Source organism: Equus quagga, chromosome 21 (genome assembly GCF_021613505.1).
Source record: "Equus quagga isolate Etosha38 chromosome 21, UCLA_HA_Equagga_1.0, whole genome shotgun sequence".
Taxonomy (NCBI): Eukaryota; Metazoa; Chordata; class Mammalia; order Perissodactyla; family Equidae; genus Equus; species Equus quagga.
This window is the reverse complement of record NC_060287.1, coordinates 15581581-15604112: the sequence shown is the minus strand read 5'-3', so window position 1 is coordinate 15604112 and position 22532 is coordinate 15581581. Positions and strand designations below refer to the sequence as shown.

General features: G+C 40.0%; 1 long non-coding RNA gene across 1 annotated transcript; it reads right to left on the bottom strand.

Moving 5' to 3' along the window:
* Positions 1-3150: 3150 nt before the first annotated feature.
* LOC124231294 (uncharacterized) lies at positions 3151-14801 on the bottom strand. Its single transcript, XR_006886483.1, has 3 exons — positions 14691-14801; positions 7422-7555; positions 3151-3366 (listed from the first exon to the last, which is right to left on the bottom strand). It is a non-coding gene; the product is annotated as an uncharacterized LOC124231294 (long non-coding RNA).
* Between the last annotated feature and the right edge of the window lie 7731 nt (positions 14802-22532).

Genomic DNA, 22532 nt, shown 5'->3' with positions numbered 1-22532 from the left:
GAGGTGGCCCTGCAGGGTCAACCAATGGAACACTGGTAACTTCAGTGCCTCGTGAAGATACAAGCAAGATTTGATGGAAAATGGGCACATTTTATGGTAAATCAGTTCCATTTGTGAGATTTCTTCAAACAGCCTAAGGAGCCATGACAAGCTGGAAAACTAGGTTGATAATTGATTCAGATGTCTACTGTTATATTCTCCTTCCTTCTGACAAGGCATGTTTGTTTCTTAAATAGCAGAATTATAGATCCTCAGGGTTAAAGGTGGGGGAGATAATTTCCTATGTAGGCTGCATAACAACTTTCTGGGTTTTAGCAGAGCATCTTTAACATTTCTGCATTCAGAGAAGAACCTAAGAATGCTAAAAGGAGGGAAGCAGCAGTCTCATTTTTATTTCTAGAGTGAGCAACAAGGTGTCAGTCAGTTTCCTTATTTTATATTTAGATTCTCAAAACACTCAGCCCCTCCTTTTACACTCACCCTTTAAAAAATGTCTCACCGAAATAGAAAGCATGACTTTTGTTGAGAGTTCCTTAAAAATAATTGTAAAGCCTATTAGCTAATTCCTAAATAGCAGAACAGTACAGTGGCATAAATCTACAGCACATAAAAATAGTTTTCATACACATCTGTATATAAACTAAAGAGGAAAGTGCATGGATAGAAATGGAATGTTGGAGAGGCTCTTAACCTCTGTGAACAGTTTCTATATCTGTAAATTGGGGTTATCTCTTTTAAGGATCTCTAGGATTTTTCCAAGCTCTAAGATTTTTGTGTATTCTATTCTACAAAAGTGCAAGATCACTTTACAGATGGAACCCCAGGAGAAAAGATGAGGAATTTCTGATTATAATCTTCTGCTAACTTACGAAAAAAATTTGATCCCCAACTCTTTCCATGTCTCTGATACTGTTTATGGTTTTTCTTCACTGCCTCTTTCCTCCTAATGTTCCTGAAAAGGGACAGCAATGAGTTACCATTATCATGCAACCTCTGTTAAGAGACCCTTCCCTAAGAGGGCAGTCTAGCTGGCCCTGGCTAGCCTTTGATCTGACAATGTTACTAGGAAAAAAGTCTCTACCAATGATTTGAGTCCAGACTCAAGAGTGAAAGAGCAGAACCGAGGATATTGAACTGATTTTCCAAATCCTCTAATGTGAATTGAATGCAAGCATACAAGGTGGTCTTTCACAAGCTAATTTCTTCACTTTCTTTGTGTATCCAAATAAGGGGAGAGAGTGTGGAACCTGGTTCGTGTAAAAGGAAAAGTAGGCATGACGTCGGCACAGGCTTTCCCTAGGCCCTAAGAAACAAGAGGAAAGGAAGCTCCAATATTTGTTGAATGACTTCCTTAAGTAAGGTACTTACCATGGCAGAGCATGTCAAAGAAGGTCTTACCTTCTTTACCGTTCAGATAAAGAGACTGAGGTTCAGAGTGGTTAAATATCTCAAAAATTACACAGCTAGACACTCACAGAGTAGGAATTCAGCTCTAGATGTGTCTCCTTTTCCTGTCCTATTGTGCTGGTTCTGCTGAGTGAGTAGAAGCAAGGGGTGGCTCTCTGAGGAGTCCACTGTCTATAACAAATGTTGACACTAAGTTAGGTTGTTTCTCTATTTTTGAGTTCAAGGATTGGCATTGAATTGGTAAATGTTTTATAATGGAATCCTATAAAAAATAGTGCTATTGACACCCTTATGAGGATTTAATGCCAGTTGAGATTCTTTGTACCTATCAATTTTTCTTGGCTTTGTAAGTAAATGCACTCAGAGAAGATGAGAAAATCTGTACCTATAACAGAGGACCCCAGGAATACACACCTATTAGGAAGCAGCCTCTGATAATAGCCTCCATGTAGGGCTTTGCACAAAATGTATCATTGGTGGAATGAAAATATGGCCTTTTTCCGGAGTCCTGAGGAGCGTGAGTCAGTGATGACAAGGTGTCTCCTACACCACATTTCCTTTAGGTCTAATTAGAACACGTTGGTTAGGATTTCTGAAAATCAAATTACAGTCAGGCAGTTCGTTTCTTCATAAGGACAATATCTGTTAGGCTGAAGTATTAGCAACCGCAAGAACATAGCAGAGAAAGAAAAGGTGTGGGTGGATGGGTTTTATTTTCCCCATTATTTTTGCAACTTCCTTTTCCAGATTGCTCAACATCTGTTGGTAATTGAAAACTCAGCTAAGAAAATAAAAAACCCACTGTTCACAGCTTTGAAAACAAATACTGCTGAATAACTCATTTCTGAATATATGTTTCCAAGGCATGCTACAGCATCATCTCAGCTTGCCCTCATTTCCCATTCCAGAAAAGATTAGGGAGTATTATTTCTTTAATAGACTTCGCCTGCCCCTTTGCCTGCAATTCACCGGAACGAAATAAATATACTTTGGGAAATCCTGCCAAATATAGTTTGGACTTGACATTTCTGTTAATATTTTTAGTACGTTGCTCTTTCCCTCTCTCCCTTCTTTCTTTCTCTCTTTCATCTTTCCTTTCTTGTTCTCTCTTTTCCTTTTTTTCCCTTTTTATTTATGTTAAAGATAGAAATGTATAAAGCATAAAGATGCAAATAATTGTGAAAAACAGCAATTCCTTGTTCTTCTCTGTCCATCCTCTTGTCCCCGAGGAAACTAACATTCACCCATTTTAGCTGCCGAATTTTATTTACCTTTTCGTCTCTAAATAAGACGCTTATTTTGCTGCTTCTTGACTTTTCAGTTTTATGCATTATCCATCAGTTTCTCACTGTAGAAGATGAGCATTTAGTTCTCTTTCTTCCCCATTCCCATCACGCCTGCATACCCTGTCCGTGCTCTCATCTTTCCAATATTATTAATTTGTAATTTTGTTTGGATTGATATGGTGTTCACGTGGTTATAAGGAATATTCAGAGGTTTGCCATGTGGTAAATTAGGATTACTTTCACATTCTTGCATTTTTTTTGTCCATACCACTGTGACCACGATCCCAGTTTATGCCTATCAGTCTGGTGTGACAAATAATGATGTCCATGCTCACTGTCACTATGTCCTAGTTTTGGAAAACATGCCATTCCACACAAAGTCTTTGCCAATTATCTGGGATATTCTAGCCATTACATTGTACCTGAGGAAATGTCTTCCAGAGCCTTTTGACAGTAATTTGGAAGGGATTGTCATCCTCTCCATGCACTGCTGTCGTTCTGGGATCCCTGTGACATCATCTGGTGGAGTTTCGTCAGGCCTTTCTTTTGCTGATCTCCTTTCCCTGTCTTCCTCTTTCTTGATTCATTCTCTCTTATTAGTGGGCCTGGGAGCTTCCACTTTCTATTTTATACACTTCCATAACTTTTGACTTTTGTTTTTAGTACAATGAACCTATATGTGGAAGAAAAGATTAAATGAGATAACGTAACACTTGACTATAAAATTCCAACACATTAGCTTCTTTCTTTATTCACTACCTTTTCCCCACCCCCACCCCGGCTCCCAGCTATATTGTCCGGCATAGTTGGATGAGCTCCTGAGGGTTAACAGCCTGGAGGGCTGCACAAAGTCAAGCTTCCTTTGTTGTGAATACAGCCCCGAGCAGCTGGGAGAGATTATTACAGACACCACACCAGCAGTGAGGTCATATTCTCTCTCCCAAGGTTCTTGGAGAAGGCCATGTAATCGCTGAGCCCCGGGAATGCTGGAGTGGAAATATAATCATACCTACCCAGGCTGGGGGGTTGTCCTATAGACCTCAGGGAGCTGAAGGGAGCTGGCTTTATGCCTCTAAAAGCCACTCTTTCAAAAAATGAGGTGCCTGTATTCCCCTTAGGTTCTTAGAGACATTTGGGGCAGATTAAATTTCTTCAAGCCATAATCTAATGATTATAATAAAACTATTACGCTTCAGGATCATGCTCTCTGTCTTTTTAAATTGTATTTTAATTTTTATGAAAATAATCATGTGCATAGTTTAACATGTCAAATAGCTTATGTTAAAAAAAAAAAAAAAAAAGCAGTTACTTTTTCCAACTTTCCCATCCCATGAGGTCCGTACCTTTGAGGCAGTATCTCATTCACTTTAGTTATTTCTCTTTTTTTAAAAAAATAGCACACTTGGGGCCGGCTGTGTTAAGCGGTTCAGTTGGCCCGCTCTGCTTTGGAGGCCCAGGGTTTTGCCAGTTTGGATCCTGGGAGCAGACCTAGCACCACTCATCAAGCCATGCTGAGGCGGTGTTCCACACAGCACAGCCAGAAGGACCTACGACTAGAATATACAATTACGTACTGGGGGGATTTGGGAAGAAGAAGAAGAAGAAGAAAAAAGATTGGCAACAGATGTTAGCCCAGGTGCCAATCTTAAAAAAAACAAAAAACAAACAAAAACCCCACACTTTTACTGCTCTTTCTTGACTTTCTGTTTTAGATGTTATCTAATTATTTCCTACTACAGAATATTAGGATTTACTATCTTTACATCATTCCACCTTCCTCAACACATTCTTCCTTTTCCTGCCTGTTGCCAATACATTTAAGTCATAATTTTTGGTTTAAGTCACAATTTCGGTTAAAGTTTCCTCTATTATGACTATGTCCTTATTTTCAGAGGTGAGTCCCATAGTGGTTGCGAGACTATTCTTTGTGGGTCTTTTGTATTTCCGCACATCTTGCGAGCAGAGGCCCTGACAGCTTATGTTCCTCGCTACCATTTCAAGGATGTACATACAACGAATGGCCTTGGAAGACAGCAGTAGTGTCTCCCTCCAGTGCAGAGGACAGGTTTGTTGACTGTCCAGACTTTTCCCTCTGGGGTAGAGATCGGGCGGGTTTTCTTTCAGCCTATCATAAAAGACCCTGAGCTCAGGGTTTCTCAGCTGTGACACAAACCCACTGCAAGTGCAGCATCCGCCAGGGCCACTTTTTGTCACCTCCATGGGACTTGCAGCAAGGGTACCAGAGCAACCATGAAGCTCATGCTGCTTGCTGTTCTGTGAGTAGTAAAATCCTTTGCCTCTGGTCCAGGAGTCTTGTGTCTTTTGTCAGCATCCACGAAACTGTGGCAGGCTAATTTGTTGGCTTGTAGGTAGGGTGGAGGGTCTGACTCTTTCCAGTTCTTTATGATAGCAAACTCTGGCTTCATTCCCTTTCCTGTACTTAAAAAATATTTCTCAGACTTAATACTTGCTTTTGTTTTTATTTTTCTTTGATAAGATTGAAAGCCCTGAGGATATGCACTGAGAAAATCACACCACAATTTCCATGGTATTCCTGTCAAGGATATATAATGTGAAACACTGTGAGGGGCATCCTATAGAAGGAAGCCTGTACTCTTTAAAACCGATAAGGACATCGAAGACTGAGAAATACTGTTTTAGGGTGAAAGGGTCTGAAGAGACATTAGAACTAAGTGTAACACGTATTCCTTGGTACAACTCTGGACCAGAAAGGAAAACGAGGCGTTTTGGACAGCTGGCAAAATTTGAATGGGAGAGTGTCCTTGTTTGGGAGAAATATACACTAGATTATTTAGGGGTAATTGGACCTCATGTCTGAAGCTTTCTCTTAAAAGGGTCAGACTACAATTAATGATCATGGGTATAGCACACACACACACACACACACACACATACGCACACGGGCAGAGGGGGTGAGAGAACAAGAGAGAGGTGGCAATCGTATATTCAGTAAAATGTAAATGTTTGGGAAATCTGAATAAAAGGGATACAGGAGATGTTTTTTCTGATCTGGAAATTTTAATGTAAGTCATTTCAAAATAATTAAAAGAGTGGAGCATTAAACTGCCGATTGAAAGCTCGATGTTCAGGTAAAGCATAACAAGTGTCAGGTTTCCTTGTGGAATGACCAGGCAGGAGCTGGCAGTCTTGTTGTGGGACTCCTGACTGTTCATATTTATTGGACTGGACAGTTTCCCTGGAGGACTTTTCCACTATCTTGCATGATGGCATGTAAGCCTGACAGCTGTTGCAGGGCCCAGCGTGGGAGGGGACTAGAGATCTCACTTCTGAGAGTGGGCTCACTGAACATCACTGTTACAGTATGGAATTAACTATCTTCTGTGACATGTAGTCATGTGCCTGCATGGACGGGGGAGGGGACTAAAAAGTCTTTATTCAGACTTTTAGCAGATTCTCCTGTTTTCGGCACTACTTTCAAACCCAATGCCTTCAGAAGCCTGTGCTTCCCCTACTGAGGAAATGTTCTGGGTTTCTGTGGCATGACTTAGCTTGCTTCTGGTTGGCTTTTTTCTTCTTCTGGTACTTAGCAGAGCAGAGCAAGCTGAAATATAAGCTATTTACCACTAGGTTCTCAGCGTTCCATCTTCCAGGCTTTTGTGGACAAGAATTGTCAGCTATCATCACCTCTTCTATCTCTCCGTTTTTTTTTTTTTGTGGGATGATGTTCTTAAAAAAATAATTTTTGTTATTTAGTGGGGTTTCAGGAAGGAGCAAAGGGAAATATGTTATTTTGTTGTGGTTGTGTTTTTCTATCTGCTGCAATTAACAGGAAAATCTTTCATTATCTGAGCTTTCTCTTCTTCGAAGACTAACTTCCTATGAACCAGGAAATAGATATACTATGCAGTCATTTGGCACAGGCTCCAGGTCAACACTAAAATGCCATGATGTTAGCACAGGAAAATAAAAAGGTTTCTTTTTAATAAAAAGGAAGGAATTATTTCTTGGACACTGATTTTTTTTCAAACCTTTTTTAAGTTGTATTTTTTCATTCTTCGAGTGCTTTTTCTTTATTTCCAGCTGACGTTTGGGTAAAACGGACAGAAGAAAAATGTTCTGCCCTTAGAATATTTTTACATCCCACGAACATTTATTGCCAGATGAAATCTTTCATTCGCTTTCAATATCATGGATAGAAACAACCTCCTCGTTTTTCCTTCATCATTTCCCCGGAGTACGAAAAATAGAGAAACTGTTGACATATCTAGAAAGTTTTTAAAAACATACACTCAACGTTAATTTTTATCTTTGAGAAAAAGGTCATTAAATTTACGGTTCCGAGCTTGTGCACTGAGGCCATCCAGGGGGCTGCAGTAAACTCACAGGGGCTATGGGACATATTGAAAAATTTTGAGGGAAACACAGCAACATCTGTTGGCCACCACATGAATTACTAGCTCAAGGTAGCTTATAGTTTCAGCCTTAGAAACATGCTTCTACAGAAGACGTATCTTTGTGAAGCTGAGCGTTCAGTGGTTGCTGTGATAAAAAGTAGACAGTACGTGAAAATCAATTTGGCACAGGAATGAAAAGTGACTCCAAAGTTTGAGTGCATAGCGTCTATATTAGTCAGCGTTCTCCAGAGAAACAAAATCAGTAGGCTACATATATGTAGATATCTAGAAAGAGATTTCTTATGAGGATTGGTTCACGTGATTAGGGAGGCTGAGAAGTTCCATGACCTACCTGTTGGTAAGCTGGAGGCTCAGGAAAACCCGTGGTGTAGTTCCAGTCGAAACCTGAAGGCCTGAGAGCCAGGGGAGCGAATGGCATAAGCTCCAGTTTGAGTCTGAAAGCCCAAGAACCAGGAGCGCTGATGTCTGAGGATTGAAGAAGATGGATGTCTCAGCTCAGGTAGAGAGCAGATTCGCCCTCCCTCACTTTTTGTCCTATTCATGCCCTCAGTGGACTGGAGGATGCCCATCGCATTGGGAAGGGTGATCTTCTTTACTCAGTCTACACATTCAAATGCCAGTTTCTTCCAGAAGCCCCTCAGAGACACACCCAGAAATAGTGTTTTACAGCTGTCTGGACATCCCTTAGCCGGTCAAGCTGACACATACATTAACCACTGCAATGCCCAACAGGTGCATGCAGCTCACTGGTAAGTGTACTGGTTTTAAAATGGGTCCAAAATTACTTGATAATCTTTCTTTTAAGAGATGGCGCTTAGGTCCCCTCCCCTTGAGTATGAGTTGGACTGAGTAACTAGCTTCTAAAAAACAGAACGTGGCAGAAGTGACGGTGTGTGACTTCCAAGTCTATGTCATAGAAGCCATTGCAGCCTCTTCCTTGCTGTCTCCCTGGGATCACACACTTCTGGGGAAGCCAGCTGCCATGTTGTGAAGACACTCGAGCAGCACTATGGAGGTGCCCACAGGCCGGGGGACTGAACCTGTTTTCCAGCAGCCAGCAGGGAACTGAGGCCTCCTGCCCATAGCCGTGTGAATGAGCCAGCTGGTAGGTGGATCCTTCAGCCCCAGTCAAACCTCCAGGTGGCGGGAGCCCCAGCTGACATCTCGACTACAACCTCAGGAGAGACCCTGAGCCACAGCGACCCAGCCAAGCCCCTCCTGGATTCCCAACCCACAGAAATGATGAGACAATAAATACGTGTTTAAGCCACTAAATTTTGAGGGTCATTTGTTAGGTAGCAATAGAAAACTAACAGAGTAAGTGTGAAGTAATGAAATAAAATATGATTTTTTCTTTCTGTTTGTGTGTCTATTTTTTTCCAACAGCTATTAAGTTGTTAAAACTTAAATACTTCTTACGTTGTTAAACCTGACTACTTAACAAACACAACTTTGGATAATTCTTTTTTTTTTGGATCTGGGACATCATAGAAAAGTTCCTGAGACACCCGGTGCTTCATGCTTTGACAAAGTTCAGGGAACTCATCAATAAGTTAAAAATAGTTGATGAGAAAAATAGTTTTCTTTAATTTCTTTAGGCATATACATAATTATTATGGAAAAGTTTATTACTTTTGATATTGGACACTTTTTCTTATTATGTCAGTGGAGCCATGAAAATAAAAAAAAATTTACATGTGGAATTAATTTCCATCCAGGAAAATTATCATTTGAGAGTAAATTGACTAGCATTCAGTAAACATGAATGAAAATATTGGCTTATAGATATCAAATATGTAAGGGCTAATATAAAATTTGAGAATAAATTAATTTGCACATACAATGAAGAACGGAAATACCAGTTTATGGATATGGCAATACGTGCCTTCAAATGCTGCCTCCTGTTTACTGGCCATAAGAAGAGATGAAGCACCCCCTAGTGGTAGTTGTTGATATCATTCAATAGCAGAAAAACTGTAACGCAGGTTCCTTCCTTTACCTTGAGACAATGTTAAAAGATACTTAACCTGTATTTTAGTTTCATTGATACTATTAAATCCTTGGTTACGACTTTGGATTTGATGTTTTTTGAATGACAGCACAACACCCATGACTTTTTTTTTTTTTTAGATTTTTTTTTTATTTTTTCCTTTTTCTCCCCAAAACCCCCCGGTACATAGTTGTATATTCTTTGTTGGGGTGCTTCTAGTTGTGGCATGTGGGACGCTGCCTCAGCGTGGTTTTTTGATGAGCAGTGCCATGTCCGCGCCCAGGATTCGAACCAACGAAACACTGGGCCGCCTGCAGTGGAGCGCGCGAACTTAACCACTCGGCCACGGGGCCAGCCCCCACCCATGACTTTTTAAGCCAAATTCAGGAGCATTAGGTAGCTTTATTTTATAAAGGAAAAACAAACCTTTTCATGTTAATACCTTCAAAAAAAAGAACACGATGAAGTATGAAATTTTCTCAAAGCAGGCTACATCAGCACTACACAAGCAACTTACAAGCATAACGTGCCCCTTGCATTATAAATTAAACTGGTTGTAATGTAGCAACTTCCTACTTTCTTGTCCATTTGGTAACCAAACATTTAAAACACTAGTTTTGTGTTAAACACTTAACCATGCAGAGGGGTGTGGCATTCAGAAAAGTGAACAAGTGTGGTGTGGTGATGGAGGAAGTAGAGGATGCCGTTGGAGCATGCGCAAAGCACAGCACCTGGGCCCAAGGGAACAGAAGGGCCTCCAGCAGAAAGGCTGTGAGTTAGAGCCGCAAGCTAAAGTAGTTTTGCTGTCTTGATTTATCCTAGCCTCACAAAATAAACTGTCACTTGGACTAAGAATAAATTGCTCTAACAAAAGGATAACAACCGTGCTTTGTGAATTTGCTGATTACTCTACTGTTTGTACTTATAATGGGAATATCTATTCTATTTATCTCAGAGAACTGTGACATTGTCACCTCTCAGAACAATGAGTCATTTTCCACTAGGAAGACTTCTCCGAGTGTTTACTTAACCTTGTCTTCAGAATTGCCGGCCGTCTAGTCTCCATGGGTGATTAATAATTTATGCAATGTGAATAGAGGACTAATTTAATCCACCATGCAGTTAACAGAGAGCCTAATGTTAAAGATTTTATTTTTCCTTTTTCTCCCCAAAGCCCTCTGGTACATAGTTGTGTATTTTGAGTTGTGGGTCCTTCTAGTTGTGGCATGTGGGACGCTGCGTCAGCGTGGCTTGACGAGTGGTGCCATGTCTGCAGCCAGGATATGAACCAGTGAAACCCTGGGCCGCCGAAGCGGAGCTCGCGAATTAAACCACTCGGCCAGAGGGCCAGCCCCAGAGAGCCTAATTTTAAAAATGCAAAATGATCTCAATTTATCTTTCATGTGAATTAAAAACAATTAGTTTACACTTTTATGAATAAGTGTAGTTGGTAGACACATATGAACTTGGTGGGATTTTAGGACCCAAGAGCTTGTTGTTTAGAATACTAGTTTGGCTCTAAATGTCTGTTCCTCACGTCAGACTGGAGCTGTATTGTACCCCTTTTCCTGGTTCCAGAGGGATAATCACCTACGGAGAAGGCAATAGAGAAACACTTATAGGAAGTCAATAGAGTGGGAATTAACATTTTCCATGCTGCTATGAAATGTTTATGAAAAATGAACGTTTTTTCGCTCAATTAATCACAGAGAAGCCTTAAAAGATATTGTATTAGCTTAACTTAGATAATGACTAATGTAATAGAAAAACAAGTGAATTCCCAACATGTAACAAGTAATTTGGCAATTGTATATTTGTTCCTACTTATTTCTTATAATCACACGTCAGAATTCATCATTCTTTAAGGTAGGTAGGTAGGTTGCAAAGGTAGCAGTGAGGAATAGCTTTGTTCAGGACAGCTTGGACACTGTTAGATTGTGTCTAAAGAAACTTTCTATTCTATGTGGTATCCTTTTGGTTGTAAGTGAAGAAATTCAACTCCGTGCTATTTAAACAAAAAGTGGATTTATCGGCCCATGTAACCAGAGTGAGGAGGAACTGGCACCAGATATAACTAGCTAGAAGATGGAACAAAATGATGACTCCCTCTCCTCCCACCCCTGCTCGCCCATCCCTTGGCCTTCTCTGTGTTCACTAACTGGCCTGGTTTGGTTAGAGTGCACAAGAACCCCAGCAGATATCTAGGTCCTTGCTGCTCCCAGTGTGGTCCACAGATCAGCAGCAGAGGCATCCTCTGTGAGCTTGTTAGAAACGTAGACTCTCAGGGGTACCCACATGTACTGAATCAGAATCTACATGTTAAAACGTCCCTAGTTGATCAGTGTGCACAATTAATGTTTGCGAGTGTCCGTATCAAACCACTGTGGCTAGGAAAAGGGGTATTTATAAGTTGACTGGGCCTGGGTCTCATTGGCATTAAAATGATACTGAAGTATGGGAGAGTGATGGCCAGCCCCATCAGAATCACATGATTGGGTTGAGAGAAGGTAATCCAGAAGAAGTGATGGGTGGACAGTGAAAAAAGTGTGTTATCACTGCAACTGACAAATGATGATTTGGGGCAGAAGAAGGGAATGGTTTGAGATCATCTTATTTCTGAGAAAATATTGAAAACAAATTGGGGACTTCTAACATAGTTTCTAATGGAAAGATGCAGGAAAGAAGAGAGCTCCTGTGTATTTATTTTATATGTTATACATATGTCTTACTATCAGCATCTTTACAAGATAAACTTGTGAGTTTCAGAATAAAATAAGCAAGTATACCAACCTTCATAACTTTGATTGTCTGCCTGAGAAGATTATTTTATTTCTCTAATGGACTTCTGTCGTCTTTATTGGCTGCCTAGAACATGAGCTCTCCTCCTTGCGTTTGAGGAATTCCCCATTTTATGTGACCTGCTAGGAGCCATAGCCCACCTTCCGCTATGTGAGGAAAACACTAGTTTACATGCTTTCCCAGTATTCCTGCAGCTTGAAGGATGCGCACACGGCTTAGGCTCTGTCAGGTGGAAGTTTCTACCCTGGACACTGAATCAGGAACTAGTGACCCACAAAAATTCTTTAGCATTGATAGTGGTTGCTATAAAACTAAGTTCTCCAGGCGATGGTAGTAGCAACACAAGCTACTCATGGCAATGACAAAGATATCTTCAACAGACTAATATGCAGTTGTCATTTCATGTGATGGTTCTTTCTGTGAAGCTTTGAGCCTTGTCTGCAATCTTCTTAGCAATTTAATAATTGCTGCTGCAATTAGCCAGAGTCAATTTCTTGCTTGCACTCAGCACCAGCTTTATGGGCTTTTGATCTGTGCAATCGCACAGGGCTCTGCGCTTAGGATGGCCTCCGGCCTTGGCTTAATGCTCAGCTGTGACTGTTTTGAAATTCCTAATAATTTTAACAAGGAGATCTGCTTTTTTATTTCATACTGGGCCCCGCAAATTGTCTAGGTGGTCCTGCTGTACCTAACAATGCTGACTAATAAAGTTTTCTTTTTCTAAAACACAAGTTAGTCAGACCAGGATGCCTGAATGGGCTAAGAAGTAATCAGGAACAAATAAAAGTATGCCCATATGCTACTTTTTTGGGTGGTTATAAACTTCCCATGTGCTACAGTTATTTGTGAATCAATATTGCGTCTTCCATGACAATGGGACATTCTGAGAGTACAAATCATGGTCCTATAGCATCATATCCCTCTCTATCTTCTGTCTGTCTATCCATTATTTATTTATCTATCTATTTACTTACAGTTGAGCAACATGTTTTTAATAATATAATCTTATTTGATCCTCATCTAAGCTCTGTAGGTTTTGTTGTTATTATTATTGTGTACTTATTATTGCTGAAGGACTGTGGCTCAGGAAGGTCACATGTCCGCGTCCACTCCCTTCATTATAATAAAGCTAGGGTTAAGACACAGGTGATGTGATTCGCTCGTCTTTCTATAAGCTTCACACTTTCTAGGGTGCTTCCAGAATCATTTCAGGAATGAGAATTTTCATTGCACAGATGAAGCAACAGAGGCAGAGATTTTGACAGACTGCTCCAAGGATAGACATAATCGCTAGCAGACTCAAAGTGTGATCTAAGCCTGACTCCGTGGAATTTTCTACAGTGGTAGTCAAAAAAGAAATTGAGGTACATGTATAACCAAACCATTATAGTTTACATTCCTAGAGCTTTTTGAAAATGGTATAATTATACTAGCATATTTTCTTAAGACAGGAGGGAGGACTAGAAGATAGTCCTTGCTTCTTTTTATCTCTACAATTTTATTTATTTTGAAAATGTTTCTTAATGTGCGCTGTGGCTGCCACGAAATCTCTACAAACACAGTTAAAATAGTTTCAGCTAGTCTGATAATACAAATGTTTTTGAAAACATAGCCAGCAGGTATGTTCAGAATCTTGAGTTTATGGCAACAAAAATAATTATAAGAGTTATACACACAAGTCAGGTTGCTCAAGTATTTAAACAAATATTTGACTATCTCATTCACTCTAAAACAAATATTTCTAACTAATGATAGAAAAAAATTGTATTTGGAAAAACGCTAATTCTTTTGAAAGAAAGTGAGATTTACATCGGAAGGAAACACTCAGATGAAATATCAATTTTCTGAAATTAAATGTAATTTGAGACCTACTAGGTAATGTTTATATAATACGACTTGTAACTCATTTAACCTCTACATGGATTTAGGAAATTGACTAGTCTCAAATTTCCTTCAAAGAAATATCTTTTTTCTGTGCCCCATGATCATAGTGTCTAATATCTTGAAATGAAATAATTTTGTTCTGTTAAAAAATGTGTTCTCTGTTTTGAGAAATATAGTCACTTGTTTTGAAACAAACATTTATTAGACATTTAATGATATTAAGGAATTGATCATTTTTTTAAGTGTGAAAGTCACTTTTTAAGCTGATAATTTATCTGATGCTATTACTACAGAGCAATTTAGCAAAAGACTTTGGGATAATAAGCAAGACTTGCTCCCAAATAAAAATCAACACGCTCCCTTATGGAAAGAGGAGAGTAACTGACTCGGTTACAAAAGCAAGCGATGGAAAACTGCCTGTGAGCAGAGGGAATTTAATCACCTCCTGTCTCCCTTCTTCTTCCTCAGGGAAAGAGTTTCGGTTAGAAGTAGTGGAGTGAATCAGAATCTGGTCTGTAAATTCAGGCTGATGTCAGCGTAGAATCCTTTCACCCGTGACCTCTGATCAGGCTTCACCGGCGTCTGACCTGTGCAGTCTCTCGGGGCCTCACACCCAGCAGAACCTGTGCTTCTGCTTGTTTCAATGCTTTGCTTTTGTTGTCTTGAAATTCTTAACAATTTTGGACAAGGGAACCCTTCTTTTCATTTTGCACTGGGCTCTACCCTATGTAGCCACAAGCTGTGTGGCCGCTCCTGCCTCTGATGCTGCTAAACCTGCTTAGCAACATCCAAGTGGAAACTCCCGACTGTCAACATCCCAAACCACTCCCTACTTTTCACTCTAAGCCCAGGTTTTGCTTCCGGCTTCATCAGGTATGAACCACCTCAGTTCCCAAGATGTGTCTAGAAAGTTACCTGCTTTCTTACCTCTTGTCCTCGTAGAAGGTAATCCTTTCATCTGGGCTTGGGAAGCCTCATCTTGTTTCACCTTCCCCAGAACCCTGTTCCATCAACTGTTCCTGTCTTCTAGGTCTTCAACCTTTCTCTCTTCATTGGTTCATTCTCCTAAACATACAAACACAGGCTTTATGAGTAGTGCTCTTGCTGGACAAGCTGGTTTAATTCCCACGCAACTTCCACAGTGTCCACCCGTCAGACGGAAACAAATCCTTGCTGGACTGAAAGGACCAGGTGTAGTACTTCTTGGTACTGGTGAGGAGAGCTGACTCAGTGGGCCCCAGCTGTATTCCCTAGGCCAGCTCTGACATTCACTAGCTGTGTGGCCTTGAGCGAGTTACTGAACCTCTCTATGCCTCTGTTTTCCTATGAAAAATGAGGATAATAATAGTATCCACTTCAGCGGGTTGTTAGGAGAATAAAATTAAATGTGTCTAGAACAGTGCACTGCACAGAGTAAGCAATATCTGTTTCTAATTATTACTCTCTCTTCCTTCAGCTCCCTCTCTTTCCTCTACCCCTTTCTTCACCCAGGAGAATGATGTGCAGGGGAAAACAGAATACTGTTCTGCTTGTCAAAGAAATTACTAGACATTTAGAAATAAACGGAAAAGACAGGCATTGTGTCCTTTCAAAATCAGAACTTTGGTACTCAGCTGTGGTTTTTTAGTTGACAAATCTGGAAAACAGGAAAGGTACCGGTTCAGCGTCCTCCACCCTCCTCTTGCAACTCGTTACAAAGTAAAAACTAAAGCATTCTGTTATTAACACTGCCAAATAAACGCATAACGTGTCAGTCTGTAGCATCTTGTTCAGAGGAGTGTTTGGAAATTGCTTTATGTGTGTATCCGCCTGTCCCTTAAAAAAAGAGACTATGGAGGTAATGAATCCTTAACGTCCAAAACTGAAAATGTCAGCATCTTCCAAATTCCTGTTCTACCATGAAAGAAAGTCTGGTTTTTTAGGGTATCTTGTTAAAGTAGTACTTATTTATTTATTTTTTTGGAGAAACATCTTGTTCCCTGGGTGAGCTCTTCTGAAACATTATCTGATACAATTTAATGTCGTCAAAATCAACCCAGTAGCCCACGCCAGAAAACTAGGATTTATCTAAATTCTACACGCATGTACCTCACCCCTTAACCATCTATCCTATCACCTGATTTTTACCTCTGATTACTCACACCTACCCCCTTTTCCTGATTCTGGTTTAAGAACTTTCCTATCTCAGTGGCTCTCAACCTTAATAGTGCATGAGAATCTGTCTGAACCTGATATATACAAATATATATATTACATATGTATATATGACATATATATGCTGATTTCTAGGCTCACCCCAGGCCAACTGAACCAGAACCTCTGGGAATGAGGCCCAATATCAGTATTTTTACAAAGTTTCCAGGTTGTTCTGATGCTTCTCCAGGGCTGAGGACTGCTCTGGACAATGCAGCGACTGCCTGGCAGTTCTCACTGGATCTGTACTCCCTCCTTTAATGGATTCCAGTACTGACCCAGAGTGAACTTCTGGAAGACAAATCAAATCATGCCCCGCTCTGCTGAAATGCCTCCACGGCTTCCTTTCCATGTAGGTTGAAATCTAAACCACCTTGTTTGGCAAACAAAACCCTTCATGATTCCCCCCAGTGCCTTCCTGTCCATTTCCACCCTCACTATCCCAGCGGCAGCACTGTATATTCTTACATCAAAATGCTCTAGTTTTCCTCATCACCAAATTTTCAAGTCTCTGGAACTTTTTATGTTGTTTTTTCTGCCTGGAATGCCTAGAGGGTTGGTTGTTATTTTAGGGGCTACACCCTCTTTAAAGCTTCTATTATTCCATTAGATTCTTTTTTAGGCCCTCCTTCGCACTTGCTATCCCTTTACCTGTAAACACATTTCCTAAACCCCATTTGTATAATGAGGCCAACACTGATTTGAGAATATCATGAAGGCTCGTGTTTAAATCAATCTCTTCTATTTTTTGCCACTTCTTAAAAATTCTTATTCATCCCTAAATGTACCCAGCACATAATAGATGCTAAAGTAAAGTTTGTTGAATGATAAATGTGCCTGAAGTTATGTCAGAAAGGGAGTGTAGAAGGAGATAACCATGAGAATGGGAAGGATGACAATGAATATCTAAAAGCTTCTGGTTCTTTCTTGTGTGTTCTAAGTTACCCAGAAATCCAGAGAGCCAAGCAACTCCTTAAAGAACACTTTGACCCCAGCAAAGGCGGTGGTAAGAAGAGAGGCGGATTCAGCTTTAAAATGGTGTAGTGCTAGCTCCTTTTCCCTCCTCCTCTGGCTGCCTCCACCCAGGGTAACACCACATCCACTCAAATAACCATGACCGCATTGACCCATGTTCGGGTTGTCCAGGACAGTCCCAGTTTACATCTGTTTTCTGACACAGCTCCTAAAAGTGCCCCCTATTACACCCAAAAGTGTCCTGGTTTGGTTGACAAAGTATATATGCACTCGAATTCAAATTTAGTCCATTGAAAACAAATTTCCTGTGTTGACTAACTCATTTGATGTGAATAAGTACAAATATAAACATTGTAAGCCTTCTACTTAAAATAGAAAATGCATTATTTCAAAGTAAGTTGTATGTATGGTGACAATGGTGGTGATGTTCATGAATATATTTTCTGAAGAAAATGTCATGGAAATCAGAAATTAATTCCCTCTATTTTTTAGACTTCTTATTTTCCAAGTGCTTTAAAATTATTAATGTCATGTCTATGCATGTTGAACACTTGGATTTATATTTCCTATTATGTTTTATTTTCAATTGTAACTAAAAGTTTATAAGTCTATGAGGGATACTGAAACAAGGGCTGTCTAAAACATCCTTGATGATTTATGTGAACAAAATGAAAGAAATTTATTTGTGCTTATGAAATGTGAGCAATAGAATATATATTTTAAACTACATAAAGGTCAGGAAGAAATGCTTGTCTATAAGACTAGCAGAGAATAAGCTGGTAAAGACATGGTGAGGACAAGAAAGAGAAATGTAATTGTATCTTAAGGGTTTGGTTTACTAAAGCTAAAAACATTATTGGTTTTAGTATTTGTTAATGTTTTCTGAAACCTAGCTGAGTTATTTTGATAAAGAGATTCTTTTCTTTTTGAAAGAAAATCAGAGAATGGAATGGAGGAATTAATGGTTAAGGTTAAATCTGGGTGAGCCCAGGATAGCACTAGCATTTTAAGCCCCAGGCCAACTTCAGTCTTTGAAGTTCAGACTGAGTGACTGTGGCAAGATATAGTTATCTGGTGGCAGGAAATTACAGGGACATCTTTTTAAATTACAGAGATCGTTTTTGAATGCTTCAGTGGTTAAATTGCAAAAACAGCCAGTAGGAAGAGCCAACGTTATTGTTGTAGCCACCATTATTATGCACTAATCTGAGTCAGGCATGCAACTTGGTATTTTATATGCAATATTTCAATTAATCCTCACAACAGTCTTATGATTTGAGCCTATCCTTAACTCTACTTTACAAATGAAGAAACCTAGAGTTGGTCAATGGTAGAGCGTGGAAAGGAATACCCTTCAGTCTGACTCGAGAGTCTAGGCTTTTAGTCAATATGCTTGACTGCACCTCTGGCAATAGAATGCGTGTCATTAACAGCTGCCACTTGTTGAGTATTTACTGTGTGCTGAGTGCTTTAAAACTATTTTTAATTCTCACTGTACTAATGTATCTTCATTTTTTACCCCAGAAGGAAACTAAGGCTCAGAGTACCTGGATTAGTTTTCAATTGTGCAAGTTACCACAATTTTAATGGTTTAAAACAACACAAATTTATCTTCTTACAGTTCTGGAGGTCAGAAGTCCTAAAATCAAGGTTTCAGCAGGGCTGTGCTCCTCCAGTCTCTGTTTCCCGTATCACAGCTCCTTCTCTGACTCTGACCTTCTGGTCTTCCTCTTCTAAGGACACCTGTAATGCCATTGGGCCCACCCAGATAATTCAAGATAATCTTTCCACCTCAAGATACTTGATCACACCTACAAAGTCCCTTTTGCTGTGTAAGGTGACATATTCACAGGTTCCATTGACTAGGATGTGGACATCTTTGGAGCGGCCATTTTTCAACCTAATTTCTCCCAGATCACAAAGTTGATAAGCATTAGAGATGAGATTTGGATCTTGATGTTTTTAGGCTCCAAAGTTTGCACTATTTCTGCTCTGTCACATTAGTAATGCTCGCTTCATTCATTCAAAGAAGCATTCACTGAGATTATAAAAAGAGCCAGACACGGTGGTAGGTGCTGGGAAAATATGACACACTTTACGAGTTTGAGTCATCTTTGTGCAGGTGCCTTATTAGTCTCTGCAGTTTTCAAAAGTGCAGGAAATTAAAGATTAATAAGCTTAAATAATTAATAAATAAGATAAAATAACTCCCAGAATAGATATTATTAGGCTTTACTTTTTTACTGTAAAATATTTCTTTACTTATTTCTCCCTTCCAGAGATTAACACCAGGTTAAAGTTTCAGATGGTGTACTTTTTAACATTTGGTTTTTTTCTCAGATCTGTTGAATGGAAATCTTTCCCGGGCAGAGTAGAAATATGAGCAAAATGTTTGTTTCTTAACATTTGTGAGATTTGATTCCTTTACTACTAAAAACACAGCCCAAGTGTTGGTGGTCTTCTTTGTGTTTTAGAAGGGGCATATATATCTACTCTAAACTTTAGCTCAGTGGTCTGAAAAACTGCCTGTCAGCTTGCAGTGGGTTCCACAGCAAAAGAAGGCTCTTTAGCTGGGTCAGTACATCCACTGTGTATCTTTGAAGACCCAAGGGATCCAAATATCCTTGGCAGATCCGTATAAATGAAGTCTATGGCAGTCCCTAGTAGGGGAATTGCAATGCTCCCTTGGACAGATAGCAATTCTCTTTGAGAAGCAGCTCTTGGTTTTCTGCTTGTTCCTAATAGAGACTAAATCCCCAGCCGTGGCACTGTAGGCATTCCTAGCACCTGCACTGCCCATTGAGGACTGGGTGATATCTGAACCCAAGCTGTACACTTAGGTGGCTTAGCAGCCCTTTAACAGCAAGTTGAAATGGTGCATTTCAGTTCCAAAAGACCAAATTAAATTGAATAAGCAGGTGGTTCATACTTCCAATATGCTTCCTCTTGCTACATGGCCACATCTCCCCTCCACTCTTGCCTCTGATTGCAGAGGGGGTTTCCTTTAGATGAGTTGATTGAGATGAAAAAGAATGAGCCTGTTTACTCATGGCTATGCACCAGCCAGAACTGGATTCTGGCCCAACTATAGACTTAGAAGTGGCCCTGAAGGAGAGTGAGGAAGAGAAATCCTCCTAGTTGGAAAATCTTGGACCAGGACATCTCATTGTTTAATTTGCTTGGAAGAAGAGATGGCCTGAGAAAATGGATCTATATTCAGAAAATTTTCAGAGAATTGTATGGAATAATACTCGAGGATTGGTGACCAGGACACTTGAGGAAGTGATAAGGAGATGCGACTTTTGGGATGTGAGAATATATATGCCCCAAGTGTGTATGCATATAAGAGATGACCCACTGCAGAGATGATCTCAATGATCACGCAGACAAGGGGACTTGTCATTCTAGTTTTTTTCTGGTTGCCCTAGTACTTGCTTAATGTGTTTATTACAAGGTAGCATAGTGAGTATAACCAAGACTCAGGTTACACACAGCTTCAACAAAATAGACTTTCTCATGCCATAGCTGACATTTAGTAAAGATTAATGATAGACTGCAGTATTCCTATGCACTAAAGCACAAAGGACTCCAATCCATTAGGAATAAAAGTTTGGGTCATTTCACCAGACAAATAACGCAAACCAGCTGAGCTGCTGGTTTAGAAGAAAGGAACATGGAAGATGTGGTGGGGGAAGTAAGTCTTGTCAGCTATAAGCTTATGACCACTTGCAGAACTGTATTATCTATTTCTGCTTCCACTCTTACTCTCTTAATTATTTATTTTAACAAATATTCAACTATTATATACTGGGTGTGCTGGTAGCGTTTAACTTTACAATTTAGTCCACAGATTATAGAATGCCATGATGGGGACATTATTATGATATGGATATTATCCTTAGATCATGGATATTGTAGACAAGTCATGGTTTATATTATTACGGAATAGTATAATAAGTTACAATATAAGTTATAAGTTAGATTATATTAAAGATCACGGTTTGTTGCTGCTGTTTGCAAATTTAAACATAGAAGAGGGCATTTGTTGATTTTGCAAAGCTAAGTGGAGAAGGGGAGTAGACCCTTCTAGACTTTATTATTGTCCAGTATCTTTGGAATACACTACTTTAGGAAATTTCCCATATTATATTGGAAAGTTATCTTCCCCAAGACAGAAACCAGAAGTTACTTTTCCCGGTCTCCTTTTGCTCTTAGGGCATAGGCACTGGCTTTACCAGTGAAGTGCTTAAGATTTGATATTAAAGAGTGGAATTTGAGGACCATGTGCCATACAGAATCCATTCTTTTCTAGCAAGAGAAATATGGCTTTTAGGGGAATCAGTGGTGCAGATTCTGTTTTTCAGTATCAGTGATTTGAACTACAGTGTCTCTAACCAGTGATGCCATCTGAGATAGCTCCACTGGTCCTACTGGTTTGGGTGCTGTTTTTGCTTGCAGAATCCTCAAGACTGACCCTCTGGTCCTCCCAGAGATTGTGAGAGCCACATAATATATTTTTACACATTTTTTTGGTCAGGAGAGGGCGGGTAGTTGCTCTCTCTCTCTCTCAGATCACTTACTCTGGGCCAGCTGCCATGCTGTCTTAGCTCATGTGGCAAGGAACTGAGTCTTCTGGCCAACAGCAATATGAATGATGAGTGAGCTCGGAAGTGACTCCACCAGTCACAGTCAAGCCTTCAGATGACAGTTCTGGCTGACAACATTTTTTAAAACATTATGTATTTATTTATATTGAGGTAACATTGGTTTATGTCATTATATAAATTTCTGGTTTATATCATTATATTTTGGCATCTGTATAGACTGTGTTCACCACCAAAAGTCTAGTTGCCATCCAAACTGTAGGCTTGTCTAGCCAACCTCTTGACTGCAACCTCAGGAGAGAGCCTGTACCAGAATCATCTGACTAACTGCTCCCAAATTCCTGACCCACTGAGGTAATAAATGCTTGATTTTTTTGGTGAGGAAGATTGGCCCTGAGTTAACATCTGTTGCCAATCTTCCTCATTTTGCTTGAGGAAGATTGTCACTGAGCTAACATCTGTGCCAGTCTTCCTCTATTTTATGTGGCATTCCTCCACAACATGGTTTGACAAGTGGTGCTAGGTCTGTGCTGGGATCTGAACCCATGAACCCTCGGCCAGCTGCTGAAGTGGAGCGTGCAAACTTCACCCTACGCCACTGGGCAGGTCCCAATGTTTGTTGTTTTAAGACACTAAATTTTCAGGTAATTTATTACACAGCAATAGATAACAAATACAGGCAGATGTAATGAAACGAGAAATTCCAGGATGATTAAGGAGGCACAGTGCAATGAATTGTTAGAATAGCTGAGTTCCCAGCTTCTCTGAATGTCAAGATCTTTGCATGTGGTGCTTGATTTACTACTTATCTATATCTCTTTTCTGCTGCCTGAATTGGATGCCAGCACCAGAGAAGCAGAATCCGTGAAGTTGGCTGTATGTATCTGCCTCCCTAGGAAGCTACCAGGCAGAGCAGCTATGCGTGCTGCACTCTATTGAGACAGTCTACACTGATACTGGATATGCTGGACCCTCAGGCACCACAACACTGCTGGAG